Below are 6,000 nucleotides of genomic sequence, written 5' to 3' on the forward strand. Positions count from 1 at the left end.
GAGCCAAGGCCTTAACCAAGTTCAAGAGACCACCGGATCAAACCCATATTCGAACTTAATAATTCACAGGGAGAGATGTCACCTGCCTGGAATTCACCTCTCGACATGACTGATACCTTCCTTCCTTGCGGGCAAACCCACATACCGCTACGTGTGGCTGCCCACGGGGATGAGATTCTCCTCCCCAACTCCAAGAGAGGGGGTATTTACCGAAAGACCCCAGAAGCATCCTGTATCTCGTATCCCCAGGCTTCCAGAAAAGCTGTTTCTGTCTATTCTTCCCTGAACTCTCCAGCTTTTGAAGCTCATGACACCCTCCCCTGAAGGGACGGGATCACTGTGGCTCACTCCTCTTGGGGTGTTTTTCCTCCCCTTGAGCACACAAGGCCATAGAATGGAAATCAAAGAGCCCCTGACCGCGTGTCCCAACTTGTCAGGCAGGCCTCAGCTTGGGCTTTGGGGCGACTAACATCTCCACATATCCCTGCCCCTTCCTGTCTGGCTCCTTGTCTTTCTTGACCTTCCCCCCCCCCCAACTTATCTTCTGTCTGGGGCTCCTGGATGAGAGGCCTGGCAGGGTGCAGATCCCTCCTCCAGAGGTCTTGGAGAACGTTCCAGCTCCTTCTAGAATCAGTCCTGAGCAGGCAGCCTCTCTCCTTGCAGACACCAGACTGGAACCAGCACAGCTCTGGGACCGTCCATATTTCCAGGGCAGACCAGGGCCGGCCAGCCAGCTCTGAGACCTGTAAGAAAGGAGGCTTTGCGGCTCTGGGGATGAGCCTCTCACGGGCTCCGCTCTTTTGTGGGCCCCAGGCGAGTACCTGCTCACAGAGCCCTCGGCCACTGGAGAAGGCGGTGGTGTTCAAAGACGACAAAATGCCACTGATAGGTTCTATCAGCAGCTGTTTTATAACAGCATGCCTACGTGCCAGGCAAGATTTATCGCGTTTGGAACCAGATCTAAAGCTAAATACTATAATCGTTTCAATCACCAATGATTAAATCCAGGTACGGCGCGGTATGTCGCCGATACACTCGTGCGGAAGGTGCGAGTGGCTGGTTGTTCTTGGAAACTCCAGAGCGACAGATGTGTGTCCTCTGCACGGAGCCCAAGGCACCACCAGCCCCAAAAGCCCAGGCCCTGGGTGTCTTACCATCCTGCCACTGCGCTGCCTTCAGGAACCCCATTAAAAAATTTTTAAATGTTTATTTTTTGAGAGAGACACACACACAGTGTGAGCAGGGGAAGGGCGGAGAGAGAAGGAGACACAGAATCCGAAGCAGGCTCCGGGCTCTGAGCCATCAGCACAGAGCCCGACGTGGGGCTCGAACCCACGGACCGTGAGATCACGACCTGAGCTGAAGTCGGCCGCTCAACCGACTGAGCCACTCAGGCGCTCCACTCAGGAACAAACAGGGGGGGAAGTTCGCCTCGTCTCCCTGAGCAGACGGCCCATCCCTGGCCAGACAGCCCAGCAGCTGGGGATGTGGGGAGCTGCTTCCTGCACGGTCCCCAAGCCCCGGGCTTCACAGGAAGCGCAGAGAAGCATGACTGTATTAGTGGCTCGGTGTTCACAGCGGTCCCTGGCTACCGTAGTCCTTTCTGCCCGCCGCCCGGAGAACTTTGTGAGGGCCGCCACTCTATTCTACAGACGAGGAAGCAGAGGCTAAGCGAAGTCAGACGACTTCTCTGATAAATGGCAGGGTCGGCGTTATGAGAGCCCAAGGGCGCATTCCGATTCGAAGGGCCTGGTAAGTCACGGTCCCCGTGGGTTGCGTTTAATGCTGCGTAGGTCTGCGGTGTGGAAAGCTTCTGGTGGATTCTGCAGGGTGACCCCCTCACCTGTAACGGCCTTTGCCACCTGAAGGATTCATCTCTTGAGTGGATCATCATCTAAGTCAGGGGATGGTTACGCTTTGGAAGAATGATTTAGAACACAGGTGGCCAGGCCACACCACAAGAAATTCTGATTTCCCCGGCTTATGTGGGCTATTTTTGTTTTTTTAAGTCCTCTGAGGTTTTCAAAGATGTCACCAGGATCTAAGTGCACACTCCCCTCCATCAGAGGAGACACCTGCCACCTGTCCCTCTGTGGTCTCCTTCCCATCACCCGTGGCTTACCCCTGTCCCTCGGACCAGAAATCAGAAGGAAGGGTGACAGAAGAATCTTCCTAAAGAGATTCTAGGAAATTTGCAAAGAAAAGAAAGAGTTCCCGTCGATGTCCAGATGGGACAAGTCAATAGACTCTGTGGGTCAGGGAGAGTCTGTGAACTCAGGAAGCCACCCGGTTTAGGAAGGACAGGGGACAGGGGGGACAGTGGCTTTGGAAAACGTGCAGTGGTAGATCGGTGGGCATCTCCACCTTCTACAATGTCTTGGGAATCTCCTGACTGATGAGGTGGGATTTTCAAATGATGCTAGAATTTTCCGTTAAACCTTCGAGGAGTATCAAGTCCTAAAGTAAATTGTTATGGTCAATTTCACTCATTGGAGTCCATTATTATTGAAGGGGGGGAGGGATCATGTGAGTCTCCTCTCCTGGGTCAACACCTGTTCTACTGGGAGAGGAGTCATAAGGGGACCTGGCCACCTACTGAGGTGACCTCCGTATACTGAGCAGGCTGCTTCAGGAAGAGACAGAAAAATTTACTTAGGAGTCGTATCAGTTTCCCATCTGCTGTAACAAACTTAGCGGCTTAAAGCAACACACGTTCCTCTTCTTCCAGTTCTGGAGGTTAAGAAGTCTCCAACGGGTTGGCGTAAAATGAGCTCTGCCTTCCTTCTGGAAGCTCTAGGGAGGAACTAGTTTCCTGCCTTTTGTCCAGCCTCCAGGAGCTGCCAACATTCCTGGGTGCCATGGCAACGCGTCACACAGACCTCCCCGGCTGTTGTCACACCTCTGACTCTGGAGTTTTGTAGAGTCCAGGATAATCTCGCCACCTTGGGATCCTGCGTAACACCGGCAACGCCCTCTGGACTCTGCGAGGGAGCACGTTCACGGGGTTTGGGGGACCAGCACGGGGACCTCTTTGGGGGACCGTTGTTCTGCTTCCCTTGGGAACTTAGTGGAAGGAAATGAATCGGGCTACGAAACATTCCGAGAGGTACTGTTACCAGAGTCGCACTCAGGGATTGTCACGATCCCCGATAATTCCTCTGACAACAAGTCATGCTGGGGGGCCCTCGGGCACCGTCCCACGGGGGAAAAGGTGTCTGCGTGGGAAGCCACGTAGTACATCTTAGGCAAGGGATGCATCAGGCAACTGCAGACCCCAGCGCCCTGGGTCGCCATCCCGGGATCTGAGCAGGAACAAAGAGAACAAGTTGGCCAAGGCCACTTTGGGGGTTTCATTAAGGACGCATGCCATCAAGAGCGTCCCTCCAGCGGTGGACCCGCATCTGCCAGAGGCTTTATAACCTGTCTTCCCTGGTGGCCCTGTTGGGGCTGGTCAGGGTTTGCTGAGCCGGAAGAAGGAAGTATTCTGGGAGAGACACGACTTCCTGCTCAATACGTGCAGAGGATACTTACCAGAACTGAAGGGCGTGGCTGTATTTGTGCCCCGAGGGGTGATGGGGGTGATGTAGACCACAACCCAGTGCCCTGGAAATCGCCCCCCCCACCAAAGGCAAGCACAGGAAAAGGGGTTCACAGTTTACCGGGGGGGGGGGGTCACAAAGAACTTTCCCTGGGGAGTCTGATCAAGATGCAGCCTCTGATTCAGTGGGTCTCGGAAGGGGCCTGAGATTCTGCATTTCCTTTTTTTTTTTTTTTTTTTAACATTTATTCATTTTTGAGACAGAGAGAGAGAGAGAGAGTGCATGAGTGGGGGAAGAGCAGAGAGAGAGGGAGACCCAGAATCCGAAGCTGGCTCTGGGCTCTGAGTCTCGATTCAGGCAGGAAGAAAAAAAAAAACAAAACACCCTAATTTATCACACACACACACACCTTAATTTCTTTCTTTCTTTTTTTTTTTTTTTTTTTTTTTTGACCTTGGAACTTCTGACCTAAACCTTTTTGCCTAAACCCTGGCACCTTCCGTGCTACCTGGCCAGAGAGCAGCAGTCCACAGGCTTGGGGTCTCGGGGGAAATTTAGGACGGACGGTGTGACCAGCCGGCCCCGGGAGGGATTGGAGACTCATACCGAGAGGGAATTCAGGTTGACGCTGTTCTCAAGAAACGGCCGGCCTCAGGGTTACATAATTTCCCTTTGAAAAGTCCCCTTTCCTGCCGGCCGTAGTGGCACCAGATCAGACCGGCATTAAAACGGAAGTAACCACAAGGCTTTAATACCAGTCAAGTGAGATTAAAGAGGAAACGATGACTCAGAATTCAATGGCGAAAAAAAAAAAAAAATGATAGTCTTAATAGTACAGTATTGGCACAAATTAGCACTCGGCGATGGCCGGTGACAGTGGTCCTATCTGACGCTGAAGGGCCGTACCAGCTGGTCATCACGTACATCTCCCAGTCTGGGTCTTACTCACTGCAACTTAACCTTCCCCCCCACCCCCACCCCCCGTAACTACCACCAGCCTCACTCATCGGCAAAGAGAATGAGCACGGGAGCCAAGGACCTTTCTTCAGCACGTGGCCTCGGCGAGGCACAGCGTCGTGATGTGAACCCCGCTCTGACGCTACTCCAGGACCGGATACGGGATTTTAGGGGAAAATTGGGAACTGACAATTTCAAGGGGCGCCTGCGTGGCTCGGTCGGTGGGGCGCCGGACTCTCGATTTTCGCTCAGGTCGTGATCCCAGGGCTGTGGGATCGAGCCCTGGGTCGGGCTCTGCAGGGAGGGGGGGAGCCTGCCCTGGATTCTGTCTCCCCCTCTCCCCTGCGCTCTCTCTCTAAAAGAAAATAAAATAACGTAAAAGAAAACAAAAAGAATGAGAGCACTGAATGAAGCACAGGGTCCTTCCAAGGGGAGGAGGGGCGTGTGTGAGTGACCAGGTCAGAAAGCCCACCCTGTTCCGTGCTCTTGCTACTTGAAGTCGGTTGAGGGCCTGCAGCCTTAGCAACCCCTGCGAGTTCATTAGAAACACAGAATCTCTCCGGGCGCCCGGGGGGCTCAGTCGATTAAGTGCCCGACTTCGGCTGTGATCTTGATCTCACCGTGCACGAGTTCGAGCCCCGCGTCGGGCTCTGTGTTGACTCAGCAGAGGAAAGCATAGGAGAGCAGAAGTGTTGGGGCCGAGGGTGTCGTGTCGTGTGGGCGATGTCGCAAAGCCACGCGTGGGTCGATTCAGTGTCTTCGTATAATTCATTCACTTGACTGATACACTCTCACCTCCTTCTTTCTTGGTTCCGGCTTACCTGTTGTGATGCCCCTGCAGGAAAGAGTCAAGTATCCAGCTCTCTTTAGTGTTCTTCTCCAAAGCGGATGGAGCGTAGACTTCATTGGTGCTGTCCTCAGCCGCTTCCAAAGAAGAAGCACATGGGAGGCTCCGTGTAGGCACCTGACATCTCAGCACAATTATTCTGGATCTCGGCTGCACCTCAGCGTTACCTGGGCCCTCTCAGAACTCAGAGCCGGTGCCAGGGCTCCACCCACTTTCGAAGGTCGGAGAAGGTCCACGCGTTAGCCCGTATCTAATGCTGCCAGGTGCGTCTAATGCACGGCCAGGTTTTTAACAGACCAGATTGTTCTAGCCTGAGCCTATATAAAGGATCAGAGCGAGGTGGCTAAGGACACGAGTGCTGGGCTCACGCTGCCTGAGTTCAAATCCCTGCCTGCCCCTTACCGGCTTTGGCAACTTACTGAAATTCTCTGTGCCGTGTCTGGTAAAATGGGAGAGAGAATAGGGCCCCTTCGCAAGGCTACCGTGAGAATTAAGGGTTTCCGGACAGGGGCGCCTGGGTGGCTCAGTCAGTCAGTCGTCTGGCTTCGGCTCAGATCACGATCTCAAGGTTTGCGAGTTCGGGCCCCACGTCTGGTTCTCTGCTGTCAGCACAGAGCCCTCTTCGGATCCCCTGTCCCCCTCTCCCTGCCCCTCCCC

Source organism: Panthera pardus, unplaced genomic scaffold, assembly GCF_024362965.1.
Source record: "Panthera pardus isolate Hobbes unplaced genomic scaffold, ASM2436296v1 HiC_scaffold_3, whole genome shotgun sequence".
In the NCBI taxonomy this organism is placed as follows: domain Eukaryota; kingdom Metazoa; phylum Chordata; class Mammalia; order Carnivora; family Felidae; genus Panthera; species Panthera pardus.